This window comes from Diabrotica virgifera, chromosome 6 (assembly GCF_917563875.1).
Source record: "Diabrotica virgifera virgifera chromosome 6, PGI_DIABVI_V3a".
Taxonomy (NCBI): Eukaryota; Metazoa; Arthropoda; class Insecta; order Coleoptera; family Chrysomelidae; genus Diabrotica; species Diabrotica virgifera.
In genome coordinates, this window is record NC_065448.1 from 161,784,063 (window position 1) to 161,800,446 (window position 16,384).

The 16,384-nt window shown below is 31.0% G+C and overlaps 1 protein-coding gene across 2 annotated transcripts in view; it reads left to right on the top strand.

Moving 5' to 3' along the window:
* Positions 1-16,384, top strand: part of LOC126886404 (zinc finger protein 45-like) — a 174,883-nt gene that overhangs the window by 18,032 nt on the left and 140,467 nt on the right. The window lies entirely within an intron of this gene.

Below are 16,384 nucleotides of genomic sequence, written 5' to 3' on the forward strand. Positions count from 1 at the left end.
TTTGTGTTTGGACACCGCACACATCTTATGGAAAATATAATGTCATTCAAATGAAATAAAATTTACATGAATAGATTCGTTCCGAAATTTCAATTATTTGATACTTCCATTGCGCCAACTCTGAATTTTGCGTAATTAGGGCGGTAATTGTAATTAAGTTGATCGAAATCGCATTTTGAAGTCGTTAAAACTGGCGCACAGTGTACGATTTAACTAATATAGGTGGACAAAACCCTGGAACTCTCTTAAGGGCTTCTAAATTACATTTTATGATAATATAATAGTTAATTGTGGTAAATAAAAGGCATGACCAAATTTTAAATAGTTTTTATTGTTTTAATAAAAATTTTATATCTCTATCATGTCTAGATAATTGTTTTAATGGGAGTTTTCGCAACAAAGATATATAAGGATCAGATGATACTAATAAATATTTAATTAAGTCGTAGTTGCTTCGGTGTCTTGAAATTTTCATTGTATGCCCCAGTCTGACTCTTCTTATTTCTTTATTTTTAGCCTCGGAAGCTTCTTCAGACATTTGGCCAACCGGTATTAGTGAACTTTTTATTATATCTGCCCCATGTACCAATATTTTGTGAACAGTCACAGGCATGTTATACCATGAGTACAAACTTAAATATAGTTCCCTAGTTTTCATACAGTAGTTCTGAAATTTAACAGAGTCAATCTCATAACCAGACGCAACAGCTGCAAGAATCGTCCCAAAATTGTGAATGAGACCTTCATTAAGGTTAGTGATGCGTGCTGTGGTCGTATAATTATAAAAAAATGCTCTTGCGGTATTCCCATCGTTACTGGTACCAAATCCTGGTTTTACTTTGTCGATAATGAGACCCACTTCTTTAAATTTTTTCTTGATTTCGTCTTTCCTTGTTTTAAACATTTCTTTTTTATTGTCTCCTCTTACTTGCCATTCACAAAAATCTTGACGATAACTAATATTTAAAAGGCATTCCATCGTACGAATGTAGGCATGTAAGCTAGATATTCCAAACTGGTACATATTATCGTCTGGCTCTTTCGTTATTAATGCTGTATTCATTTCTTTAGATGTTGCCTTACAGATAAAACATCTTTGAGTTGATCTATTATCACTTAACACATTACACACTTTACCATCAATCATTGTTAGAATCATTTGATGCGTGACCGTGATGGTAACGCCTCGGACTTCTATAAGAGTTGGAACCAATTCTTGAATTTGATTTTCAATCGCTCTACATTCATCTTTTATCAGTGCCTCGCTTTCTTTCTTATAAATAAATTTGAGTACTCTACAGAATCTTGGTGATGATGGCCGAGGATTTTGCCATATGGTCTCTTGCAGATTGTTCACAAGTTTTATTGGAACTAATGATATTACAAACATATACTCATCTGTGCTCTCTGGATCCTCAAACGGTTGCTTATACAAACTATGTCCTGATGAACCATCACACCCCCACTTATATATTAAAGAATAATTTTGCATGTTAGTGTCTAACCTCTCTCCTAGAATATTCTTGCATATTCTCAGTGCTGTATGATTCAGTAGGGCACCCAGTCTTACTTCCGCCGATATATCAGTTACTGTAATATTTTCAACTGGAGGATAACACTGCTCTTTTACCTTTGCTACGTAATCATAGCATGGGTAAGCATTAAAACCCCTTTCTTTTGCCTCTTGTTGCACATTCTTATAAGATTGTACAGTAAAATTGTTTGCTATAAAAAAGGCCAAAGCTTCTTCAGGTGTGTACGGCCTTTGTTTCATGTCGACATCTAAATTTTTTCTTGCTTTCTTATATGTGGAAGCACGCTTTGGTGAGGCTGACGATACTTCTTCCATCAACATAGCAGCATTACGTTTGCCACTAGCTCGGACACTTAATTGTGCAGCAAACGATAATTGATCTTTACTGTAGTCGCTAAGTAAATGTTGAATTTTCCTCTTTTTAGTCTTTTTGGAGCTATCCATAAAAGTCTTTTGAGGTCTACCACCACTAGTACTAGGTTTTGGAGATTGATTTGCTAATATCAGCATATCGAAAGTTAAATCATTATTTAGCCATTGTTCGTATTCATTTAAAAACAAGTCCAATCGTCTTTGCTTCTGAACCCATTTGACTCGAATTTTTTCGCATTCATTTTTTAAGAACGCCTTTAACTGCATCTCTTGTTCTTGATCAATAACCAAATCATCAAAACTCATCTTCACAAAGTTGATTACTGCATTTAATCGACCATTAGCCGGTATAGAACGCCAAAATTCAAATAATAATTTCCGCTTCATTTGGGCACCTGTAACAACAAACATAAAGTATGTTAAAAAACGCAAAAAATAGTATGTAATTATATTATGAAAGTGTACATAGGCGCCCACGCCCATGGGAACGGGGGGGCGTGACCCCCTCCATCTTTTCGGGTGCTTTAAACTATAATATGGTTATCCAAAATTTACAAAATATAATGTGTAACATCTTTACGTCTGGCCCCCTAAAAATTTTTATATGGGCGCCCGTGAAAGTGTATGAAATAGAAAGTAGTTTAAGACCACAACTACAGCTTTACTACACTTGACAACATAGTATATCTAAATAAATGAGACTTATGACAAATAAATAAACAATTTTGATGCCCTATTTTGTATTGAGTATTAAGTATAATATTTACAAATACATATTTGTTCATATTTTATTTATTATATATGTTAAAAATCGCAAAAAATCGCAAAAAGTAGTAGTAATATTATGAAAGTGTACTAAATAGAGAGTAGTTTAAGACCATAAGTACAGCTTTACTACACTTGACAACATAGTATATATCTAAATGAATGTTACGTATGACAAATAAATAAAAAAATTGATGACCTATTTTGTATTGAGTATTATATATTTACAAATACATATTTGTTTATATTTGGTTTATCAAGTAAATGCATAATTACCTCTAGATGTCGAATCCATCATAAAAAAGCACTTAAAATTGCACTGAACAACAAGACACGTGTAGAAACGTTAGGGTTAACGGTCATACTGAGTGGCAACCGTCTACCTGAAAAAGATTCAGGTAGTTTCGGCCATTGTTTCTAAAAGATCTGCAATACGGGGGGTCTTTGTTTTGTATCATCAGTTAAAGTATATATTTAAAAGTGAAAAGGAAGTGATTAAACGTAGTTTTAACAATATAATTTAAATACCTTTTGTCCACCTAGATTAGTCAAATCGTACACTGTGTGGCGTTCATAAATATTAGTCTAGCGGCTATTGAAAACAGTCTATTTGCCATTAGCTTAAGTCGATTAGAGCCGGTACAACTGACCAAATTATACCTATTTTATTATCAATAATAATAGGATAAGATAAGTGTAAGCCTCTACCTTAATCCCTCAGATAGATTTATGGAATAAGCGAATTACAAAATCTTTTTTCTCTCATTGACACACGTACACTTCCAGTCATAAAAAATTAATACAACTCTTATAACCGGAAATCGTGTTTTTCAAGTTATGTAAGTTGTACTTGTCACATCTGTCATTCTAATTTCTAGGGCAAATTGCCAGTTCAACGAAAATATTATATCAAACCAGCTAAAAGCAGGGCTGTGTGATATACCGCAAGTTTTCAGTATTGGGACCGTGCAAGTTCGGCAAAGCGACACCTGGTTTCTACGCTCAGCAACATTATTCGCACTTTTAGTTATATTGGCCAATAGTCTGGGCAGGTAATCTGATAATAGGCCATTTTTGGGAAAAGTTATTTACCAGCAATTTTATGGCTGGAATCGAATCTTATGATTGTATATATTAATAATATCTAGAGTGCTATGTATTAAGAGTATAAGTCAAAAATGAAAATTTTTTATTAGGACTTTTCAATGTCTTTTTTACCACTGATGAAATAACTATTACAACTAAATATGAAAATGGTGACGAAACATGATTAATAAATTAGTAATTACCTATTTTACTTTCTACTTTGGTAATACTTTATTAATTATATAATTCAAAATATAGAAGAATCCCGAAAAATCTTTTTTATGACTTATTCTCTTAGTACATAGCACGTTAGATATAGGTATGCAAAGTCCGCATATAGTGTGCTACTTTTTTTATAAACAAAATGGCGCCCGAAAATCGTGTTTTTTTTTTCAATTTTTGCTCTATAACTTCAAAGATTTGAACTTTACACCAAAAACACCCAAATAAAAATTCACGGTAATTAAATTCTGCATAGAGACGTGTTTTTCCTGATTTACTTCGACGAAAATTTTCCCCGGAAAATGCGGGTTTTTTCAACAAAATCTTTAATTTTCAACTAAAATTTTAGATAAGTAATTGTTTATTAATAATTAAATAAATTGGTAATATAAAAGCTCTTTTCGTATAGATTATAATTCCAGAAGCCGATGGAAATAAAATGAACAGTTTAGCAACAATTGAATTGTTAATTAAAAATTTACGGTCGCGATAATAACCACAATAATTATGATAAATAAGAATAACTACGATTTTTGTATAAAAAGACACAGTACCTATCTAATGTACATTACAGAATTAAAATTGGACTATTTAAACGGATTCAGGAATATTTTAAAATTATAAACAATTTTTTGGCTTATAAACAAATAGAATATCTCGGGAAATATTAAATTACATTAAATCATGAAAACGATATTGTAAAAAAAGCGGCAGGACGCTTCTATTAAAAGAAAAAACGTTTAATTGTGATGAGTGGTTCTTAAGATACAACCGGTCAAAGTTGACCGGCATTTGTGGCAAATATATAAACAATAAGATCATAATTTTCGAACCATCTCCTTTTTATTTTTGTCCTCTTTCTCCACACCAATTTTTGTATCTTTAAAATACTCATAACATATATTATTATAATAAAAACTACCGATATTACGAGTGAAAATTGCCAAAAATAGCAAAATTCCAATCAAAAATTAGGTTGGAGAAAATGTAATCTCAAAGTTCAAAATCGGTATACGTTAAAAAAATGCATTTTCTCGGCTTCCCAAGGAGCAATTTCCTTCATTCTTTTTTTGTTCCCTAATAACTCAAGTAGAGCCATCGAACTAACGCATTATTAAATGTCGGACTTGCTTTTGTTTTGTTATAATAAATTAATTTATTTATTATAACACAAAATTTTAATTTGTTTAAATAAAAATTGTTTCAATAATTATACAGCTTTCAAATGAGAATATTTATGTTTTTAACCTTAAAAAGTACACTTGTAGTAAGTTTATCTAAAAAAAGCCTACAACTGGAAAAAATATGTAGTTTTCTGTTCTTATAAATAAATTAATCTATTATAACAAAAAAACGCAAGTTTGACTTTTAATAATGCGTTAGTTCGATGGCTCTACTCGAGTTATTAGGGAACAAAAAAAGAATGAAGGAAATTGCTCCATGGGAAGCCGAGAAAATGCATGTTTTTAACGTATACCGATTTTGAACTTTGAGGGTTACATTTTCTCCAACCTAATTTTGATTGGAATTTTGGTATTTTTGGCAATTTTCACACGTATTATCGATAGTTTTTATTATAATAATATATGGTATGAATATTTTAAAGATATGAAAATTGGTGTGGAGAAAGAGGACAAAAATGAAAAGGTGGTGGTTTGAAAAATACGTTAAAAAAATGCATTTTCTCGGCTTCCCATGGAGCAATTTTCTTCATTATTTTTTTGTTCCTAAGTAACTTGAGTAGAGCCATCTAACTAAAGCATTATTATATGTCAAAGTTGCTTTTGTTTTGTTATAGTAGATTAATTTATTTATAAGAAAAGAAAACTGCGTAGTTTTTCCAGTTGTAGACTTTTTTTAGATAAACTTACTACAAGTGAACCTTTTAACGTTAAAAACACAAATATTCTCATTTGAAAGCTGTATAATTATTTAAACCATTTTTATTTAAACAAATTAAAAAATTTTGTTATAATAAATAAATTAATTTATTATAACATAACAAAAGAAAGTTTGACATTTAATAATGCGTTAGTTAGATGGCTCTACTCGAGTTACTTGCGAACAAAAAAAGAATGAAGAAAATTGCTCCATGGGAAGCCGAGAAAATGCATTTTTTTAATATATAGGTACCGATTTTGAACTTGGAGATTACAATTTTCTCCAACCTAATTTTTCTCCAACATCGATAGTTTTTATTATAATAATACATGTTATGAGTATTTTCAAGATATAAAAATTGGTGTGGAGAAAGAGAACAAACATAAAAAGGTGATGGTTCGAAAATTATGATCCTATTGTTTATATATTTGCCACAAGTGCCGGTCAACTTTGACCGCTTGTATCTTAAGAACCACTCAACACAATTAAACGTTTTTTCTTTTAAAAGAAGCGTCCTGCCGCTTTTTTTCCAATACCGTTTTCATGATTTAATGTAAGTTAATATTTCCCGAGATATTCTATTTGTTTATAAGCCAAAAAATTGTTAATAATTTCCCGACGACGAGCTGGCCAAATACCCAAGTAGGTGGAGGCCAAGAAACTGAAGAAGAAGAATATTCCTAACTAGGACCATAGACGGATCCATATAGTTAAACTCTGTGACGTCACGGGTCGTTTGAACTATTTTAAGATACAGAAGACTTTAAATTTGTACTTCTAAGTTATTATGAGTTTTTGAAGCGTGAAATTTTGGAAATCTCATTTGCTGTGTTTCTCCACATTTAAAAAACAATATAATGGATCCTGAAACGGTTTATTCCAATAGACGAGTGTGTCATTAACATTTCGGGCTTATACATTTTTCGAAAGTTTGTAAAAGATTATAAGGTATTTATCTAAACAATCATTCCTTCAATAATTTTCATTCAACTAAAGTTTTCAGTAAATCTATGATTTTTGTTTATATTGGTATTTTAGCCGATACCTACTACCATAACTTTAGACGAAACTTTTAGACAAGACTTTTAGTATTATTAATGTAGATGGAACTTTTAAGGTAATTTTAAGTTATAGTATAATTTGAATAAAACATTTAATTGTCTTTCTGTTGTTTTAATTTTCTGCGAAATTTCATCAAAAATCCCGCAAAAATTATAGTTTGAAATACCCACGTAACTATAATTTGTCAATTTAGTTCCCATTTCTATATCCCATAATCTTTCATTCTGCGTTTAAATTGTTCAAAAATATTTTTATTAGTTTTTTCAGAAGTCAAAAGAATTAATGCATTTAAGTAATAAGATCGAATTGAAGAATTCGAATTCGAAAAACTTAAAGAAGTCAATAAGGCAACAATTTTATTTTATGATTAACTATTTATATGGGAAATAAGCCACAATTAAATTGAAAAAATAATTTTATTAACGTTTCGACGCCCAAATCGGGACCCGTGTTGAGCTGACCCCCCTCCCCCCCCACTTGCAAAAATTAAAAAACAAATAGCCCTGATTTATGAGCTTTCATATTCCTCCGCAAACTAAAAATTTTGAGCTCGTTCCACTGAGCAGGAATTTAATACTTTAGTGGGTGGGGGCTGAGTCAGCCTACCCCACTACTTAAAAATAGGAATATTGAATCGGTTTTTGCGGCAGAATTACGAGGTATTTATGAGCTCTTGAAATTATATAGTTTCGATTTTTGAGCTCATCCCCTTCACCCCCAAACAACCCTTTAATTGATTTAACTTAAGAGAAAATGCTGAGAAAACTTAAAATACTCTAAGAATAAACTATTAAATCACGTGCATTTCGATTATTGAGCTACAACCCCTTCGCAAGAAAACCACCCTATCTACCCGGCTTAAGAGAAAGTTGTACTTAAAATGCATTCAATTAATTATTTGGCGACTACATATCATTTAATAATTTATAAGCTTCCAAATTACGCGCATTTAGATCAGTAAATTGCAATTTATTGTGTATAGTGCAGTCACTGAAGGTAAAAATGAACGATTACCTTCAATTTCGGTGAACCTTCATCGATTTTCACGAAAATTGGTCAGTGGTTAGAGGATACCTCAAGAAACAAAGGTGACATGGTACCACCTTGCGCCTTTACCCTGAGGGTGGATACCGGCCCTTCTCGGGGGTGAAAATTATTTTATAAAAAATAACTGCACAAATCTATAAAAGAACAAATTATAAGCAAAATTTATTATATAAAGTTATTAAAATAAGTCAATACTTTTTAAGTTATTAAAGATCAAAGATTTTAATTATTCGTGAAAAAAATGCATGTTTTGAAGCGGTTTTTCGTGAATCACTGAAAAACTGTAAGTTTTTACAAAAAAGTTAATAGTAGTTTAATTCGTATAGCTTATATTCTAAGAATAAACTCTTAAATCACGCGCCTTTCGATTATTGAGCTACAACCCATTTGCAAGAAAACCATCCCACATTCCCGGCTTAAGAGAGAGTTGTACTTAAATAATTTAAATTAATTATTTGGCGACTACATATCGTTTAATAATTTATGAGCTCGCAAAATATACGCATCTCAATTATTTAATTGCCATTTTCTTTCTATAGTGCAGTCACTGAAGGTAAAAATCAACTATGACCTTCGATTTCGGTAAATCTCCATTCGTTTTCACGAAAATTGGTGAGCGGATAGAGGATACCTCAAGAAACAAAATTAACAATAACAACTTAGCCGGGGGTATATGTCACCCCTTCTCGGGGGTGAAAATTACTTTATTAAAAATAACCCCACAAATCAAGAGAGGGACAAATTCTAAGCAAAATTTGTTATATAATGTTATTAAAATAAATCAATACTAAATCAACTTTTTGAGTTAAGGATCAAATATTTTAATTTTTGTGAAAGAAAATGCATGCTTTAAAGCGATTTTTCATAAATAACTTAAAAACTGTAAGTTTTTACAAAAAAGTTTTCATCACTAAAATTGAAGCTAATAAAAAATATAATAAATTGCTGACTTGAAAAACCCTTTAATGTAAATTTAAAGTAAGTTACAGGTAATTAAATGTATAGTTTTTTCTGCGACTATTCAAATCTAAGGATTCAAGCTTAAATAACGGGAAAGAGATGCATTTTATAACACTTACTAAATACTTGTCAAAGTACTTAGAAATACCTATCAAATGAGCTCCAGAAAAAGTTGATAGCATCAAAATTTATACTCCAAAAATTTTTACAAAAAAAAATGATTTTTTTTTAATCACTCTGTTAATTTTTATGATATCAGGCACATCCAACTATTTGAAAGGTAATTTCAAGAGCTATAAAACTGTATTACATTTAGGCCCGATACTTTATGTCTTGATTAACAGCCGGTTAGTTCACCGGGGTTTAATCGTGACCTCTTTAGGGTCTCTTGCGTTGTAATAAATGCAATTATAAGTATTATTATTATTCTTATTTATAATCATAATAATACTTGTAATTGCATTTATTACAACGCAAGAGACCCTAAAGAGGTCCCGTTTAAACTCCGGTTAACTAACCGGCTGTCAACCGAGACATAAAGTACCGGCTTAATCTTTCAAATACTTTATTTTTTAGGATAATAGGTTAAAGGGCTCCAGTTAAATTGTTCTCGTAGTAAAATTTAGGCTTAAACGTTTCTATCTTCGTTATTTTGATTCATACATAAATCAAAAGACAAGTAAAATCTTTGCTAATAAAAAAAACTCAAATTTCGTTATCTATCATTTTTTACGTCAATCGAGTATTGTTGGAGTTATTATTTTAAATATGATCTAAAAAAATAAAGTATTTGATAGATTAAATGTAATATAGTTTTATAGCTGTATACTTTATAAGTATAAATTTTGATGCTATCAACTTTTTCTTGAGCTCATTTTTGATAGGTATTTCTAAGTACTTTGGCAAGTATTTAGTACCTAAGTGTTATAAAATGCATCTCTTTCCCGTTATTTAAGCTTGAATCCTTAGATTTGAACAGTCGCAGAAAAAAATATACATTTAATTACCAATAACTTACTTTAAATTAACATTAAAGGGTTTTTCAAGTAAGCAATTTATTATATTTTTTATTAGCTTCAATTTTAGTGATGAAAACTTTTTTGTAAAAACTTACAGTTTTTGAGTTATTTATCAAAAATCGCTTTAAAGCATGCATTTTCTTTCACAAAAATTAAAATGTTTGATCTTTAATAACTCAAAAAGTATTGATTTATTTTAATAACATTAGTCTGGGCTGATTATCGGAGAATAGTCCATTTTTGGGAAAAGTTATTTACCAGCAATTTTATTGCTGGAATCGAATCTTATTATTGTATGTATTAATAATAAAGGTATGCAAAGTCCGCAGATAGTGTGCTACTTTTTTTATAAACAAAATGGCGCCCGAAAATCGTGTTTTTTTTTCAATTTTTGCTCTATAACTCCAAAGATTTTAACTTACACCAAAAACACTCAAATAAAAATTCACCGCAATTAAATTCTGCATAGAGACGTGCTTTTCCCGATTCACTTCGACGAAAACTTTCCCCGGAAAAAGCGGGGTTTTCCAACAAAATCTTTAATTTTCAACTAAAATTTTAGATAAGTAATTGTTAATCAATAATTAAATAACTTGGTAATGTAAAAGCCCTTTTCGTATAGATTATAATTCCAGAAGCCGATGGAAATTGAATGAACAGTTTAGCAACAATTGAATTGTTAATTAAAAATTTACGGTCGCTATAATAACAACAATAATTATGATGCATAAGAATAACTATGATTTTTTCATAAAAAGACACTATACCTATCTAATGTACTTCACAGAATTGAAATTGGACTATTTAAGCGGCCTCAGGAATATTTTAAAATTATAAACAATTTTTTGGCTTATAAACAAATAGAATATCTCGGAAAATGTTAAACTAAATTCAATTGTGAAAACGGTATTCGAAAAACAGCGGCAGGCCGCTTCTTTTAAAAGAAAAAACGTTTAATTACGACGAGTTGGTCCTGAGATACAACCGGTGAAAGTTGACCGGAATTTACGGCAAAGATATAAACAATAGGATCATAATTTTCAAACCATCACCTTTTCATTTTTGTCCTCTTTCTCCACACCAATTTTCATATCTTTAAAATACTCATAACATATATTATTATAATAAAAACTATCGATAATACGTGTGAAAATTGCCAAAAATACCAAAATTCCAATCAAAAATTAGGTTGGAGAAAATGTAACCCTCAAAGTTCAAAATCGGTATACGTTAAAAAAATGCATTTTCTCGGCTTCCCAAGGAGCAATTTCCTTCATTCTTTTTTTGTTCCCTAATAACTCAAGTAGAGCCATCGAACTAACGCATTATTAAATGTCGGACTTGCTTTTGTTTTGTTATAATAAATTAATTTATTTATTATAACACAAAATTTTAATTTGTTTAAATAAAAATTGTTTCAATAATTATACAGCTTTCAAATGAGAATATTTATGTTTTTAACCTTAAAAAGTACACTTGTAGTAAGTTTATCTAAAAAAAGCCTACAACTGGAAAAAATATGTAGTTTTCTGTTCTTATAAATAAATTAATCTATTATAACAAAAAAACGCAAGTTTGACTTTTAATAATGCGTTAGTTCGATGGCTCTACTCGAGTTATTAGGGAACAAAAAAAGAATGAAGGAAATTGCTCCATGGGAAGCCGAGAAAATGCATGTTTTTAACGTATACCGATTTTGAACTTTGAGGGTTACATTTTCTCCAACCTAATTTTGATTGGAATTTTGGTATTTTTGGCAATTTTCACACGTATTATCGATAGTTTTTATTATAATAATATATGGTATGAATATTTTAAAGATATGAAAATTGGTGTGGAGAAAGAGGACAAAAATGAAAAGGTGGTGGTTTGAAAATTATGATCCTATTATTTATATCTTTGCCGTAAATTCCTGTCAACTTTCACCGGTTGTATCTCAGGACCCACTCGTCGTAATTAAACGGTTTTTCTTTTAAAAGAAGCGTCCTGCCGCTGTTTTTCGAATACCGTTTTCACAATTTAATTTGGTTTAATATTTCCTGAGATATTCTATTTGTTTATAAGCCAAAAAATTGTTTATAATTTTAAAATATTCCTGAGGCCGCTTAAATAGTTCAATTTCAATTCTGTAAAGTACATTAGATAGGTATAGTGTCTTTTTATGAAATAATCATAGTTATTCTTATGCATCATAATTATTGTCGTTATTATAGCGACCGTAAATTTTTAATTAACAATTCAATTGTTGCTAAACTGTTCATTTAATTTCCATCGGCGTCTGGAATTATAATCTATACAAAAAGGGCTTTTACATTACCATTTACATTTACATTACAAGTTATTTAATTATTGATTAACAATTACTTATCTAAAATTTTAGTTGAAAATTAAAGATTTTGTTGGAAAAACTCGCTTTTCCGGGGAAAGTTTTCGTCGAAGTGAGTCGGGAAAAACACATCTCTATGCAGAATTTAATTGCGGTGAATTTTTATTTGGGTGTTTTTGGTGTAAAGTTCAAATCTTTGGAGTTATAGAGCAAAAATTGAAAAAAAAAAACACGATTTTCGGGCGCCATTTTGTTTATAAAAAAAGTAGCACACTATCTGCGGACTTTGCATACCTATATTATTAATACATACAATAATAAGATTCGATTCCAGCAATAAAATTGCTGGTAAATAACTTTTCCTTGTATTTTGCTAATTAGCCCACAGTACATTTAGAATTTGTCCCTCTATCGATTTGTGGGGTTATTTTTAATAAAGTAATTTTCACCCCCGAGAAGGGGTGACATACAGAGTCGGTATTTTGTTATCGATGGTATGCGCATTTAATAAGAGCAACAAAGAGACATGTATTTATTATACATTTAAAACGGGTTAGAAGATATGGGACGGTCGAACGTGGCGGAACTGGGAAGGGTCACCAAAAAATTTCGGGTCGTAGGTAATGGCTTTGTCAGACAGTGTTGCCAAAGTTGGAAATTATCAAAAGAAAATATTAAAATAGAAAAAATAATATATTTAACTTTTTGTAAACAGATATAATAAACAAATTATTTAAAAGAAAAAAACTTAAGTAAAAAAATATTGTTTTCGCCAATTTTAAAAAATGTGAAAACGTTGAATTATATTTCAACGTTATTTTTTTATTAATTTTTTCTTTTAAATAATTTGGTTAGTACCTACACTATTTGTTAACAAAAATTAATATAATATGTTTTCTACTTTAATTATGCAAGTTTTTCTGTCCCAGAGACTTTGTAACCACAACTTTTCCGTCATAAGATCAGACAGAAGGACAAATGAGGTGTAAGAGTGAAAGCTCTTAACCCAAGGATGTTATTAAAGTGAGAAACTTGATAGCACAAGTACTATTTTAAAGTCGCCGAAATAGTACAAGCGACGTATTATTCGACGCGCCGTAGCAAGATGCTTCCGGTATTAGTCAAGTCCGACAAAAAATAGAATGACAAATGATGTGTCGAATGAGAGCTTATAACCCAAAGATGGCATTAGAAGTAAGAAATTTGACCTCGGACTTCCGTTTATAGAGTTACAACCGGGAGTACGGTTTTAATGACGCCGAATTAATACAAGCAATGTATTATTTAACACGCTTTAGCAAGACGAAAACAAATGTATTGTACTATTTCGGTGATTTTAAAACAGTACTTCCGGTTGCAACTGATACCATCTTTGGGTTATAAGATCTAATTTGATACCTTGTCTTCGTATTGCTAAAGCGCAGCGAATAATATGTCGCTTGTACTATTTCGGCGGCTTTAAAACACTACTTCCAGTTTCAACTCTGCAACCGGAAGTGTGAAGTCCAATTTCTCAGCTTTAATACCATCCTTAATTCGACACCTCATACTTACTACGTCCTACGTGGCGTTACAACCCTTCGTGGGTTTTAGCCCACTCGACAGCATGCCTTCACTCTTCTCTGTCTTAGACAATCTCTGTCCAGTTCTCCACGCCCGTAGCTTTCAGGTCTCCTGTTATATTATCTTGCTACCGGAGTTGAGTGTTTTAATAACGTAGGAGTTATATTCGATAGACAGACGGACGGACAGACTTGCACAAAGCCGGAAAAATATAATGGTTTTCGTCTTGCTAAAGCGCGTCCAATAATAAGTCGTTTTAATATTTATTGGGCGACTTTAAAATAGTACTTCAAGTTTCAACTCTAAAACTGGAAATGCAAGGTCAAATTTCTCACCTTAATAAGATCGTTGGGTAATGAACTTTCATTCGACAGCTCATTTGTCCTGTCTTATCTAATGACGGAAAAGTTGTGTTTACAAAGTCTCTGAGAGAGAGAGACATGCGTAATTATCCATCAAAGTAGAAAAAAAAATAATACAGTGATGAGCGCGCTAATAACCGACAAAATAACGCAAAAGATGGAAAACTTAATACGTTGTGAAATAAAAAGAGATGAAACTAGTAGATGTGTAAAATTATCGATAGGAACCTATAAGTTTACATTACATCAGGTACCTACATAGTTTCCCTCCTTTAGACGTCTGTGACAGAAAACATTTAGAATTTTATAAAATTCTCCTGTCACGGTTAGATTTGTTATACTCCTCAGATATGTCTAAAGGTGCGAAACTATGTAATGTTATGTAAATTTATAGGTTTCTATCGATAATTTTACATCTCTATTAGTTTCATCTCTTTTTAATTCACAACGTATTATGCTTTCCATATTTTGCGTTATTTTGCCGGTTCTTAATAGCGCACTCATTACTGTACCTATATTATTTTTTGTGAACAAATGAGTACATCTACTAAACAAATTATTTAAAAGAAAAATATAAGTAAAAAAATAAACGTTGAATTATAATTCAACGTTTTCACATTTTTTTTAAAATGGGTGAAAACAATATTTTGTTATTTTTAAATAATTTGTTTATTATATCTGTTTACGAAAAGTTAACTATATTATTTTTCTACTTTAATATTTTCTTTTGATAATTTCCAAATTCGGCAACGCTGTCTGACAAAGCCATACCTACAACGCGAAATTTTTTGGTGGCTCTTCCTACTTCGGCCGCCCAATATCTTCTAACCCGTTTTAAATGTATAATAAATGCATGTCTCTTTGTTGCTCTTATTAAAAGCCCATACCATCGATAAGAAAATACCGACTCTGTATACCCCAGGCTAAAACCGCAAGTTGTTATTGTCAATTCGTGAAAATGAATGGAGATTTACCGAAATCGAAGGTCATAGTTGATTTTTACCTTCAGTGACTGCACTATAGAAAGAAAATGGCAATTCAATAATTGAGATGCGTATATTTTGCGAGCTCATAAATTATTACGCGATATGTAGTCGCCAAATAATTAATGTAAATTATTTTAAGTACAACTCTCTCTTAGGCCGGGAATATGGGATGGTTTTCTTGCGAAGGGGTTGTAGCTCTATAATCGAAAGGCGCATGATTTAAGAGTTTATTCTTAGAATATAAGCTATACGAATTAAACTACTATTAACTTTTTTGTAAAAACTTACAGTTTTTCAGTGATTTACGAAAAACCGCTTCAAAACATGCATTTTTTTCACGAATAATTGAAATTTTTGATCTTTAATAACTTAAAAAGTATTGACTTACTTTAATAACTTTATATAATAAATTTTGCTTTTAATTTGTTCTTTTATTGATTTGCGCAGTTATGTTTTATAAAATAATTTTCACCCCCGAGAAGGGGCGGTATCCACCGCAAGGTGGTACCATGTCACCTTTGTTTCTTGAGGTATCCTCTAACCACTGACCAATTTTCGTGAAAATCGATGAAGGTTCGCCGAAATTGAAGGTAATCGTTCATTTTTACCTTCAGTGACTGCACTATACAAAATAAATTGCAATTTACTGATCTAAATGCGTGTAATTTGGGAGCTTATAAATTATTAAATGATATGTAGTCGCCAAATAATTAATTTAATGCATTTTAAGTACAACTTTCTCTTAAGCCGGGAAGATAGGGTGGTTTTCTTGCGAAGGGTTGTAGCTCAATAATCGAAATGCACGTGATTTAATAGTTTATTCTTAGAGTATATAAGCTATAGGAATTATATCCGCAATACGATATATTTTAAGTTTTTTCAGCATTTTTCTCTTAAGTTAAATCAATTAAAGGGTTGTTTGGGGCTGAAGGGGATGAGCTCATAAATAGCTCGTAATTCTGCCGCAAAAACCGATTCAATATTCCTATTTTTAAGTAGTGGGGGGGGCTGACAGCCCCCCCCCCCCCCACTAAAGTATTAAATTCCTGCTCAGTGGAACGAGCTCAAAATTTTTAGTTTGCGGAATATGAAAGCTCATAAATAGCTCATAAATCAGGTTTCATATATCAGGTAAATCATATTTGTTTTTTAATTTTTGCGGCTAGCTCAACACGGGTCAAATCGGGTGTCGTTGTCAA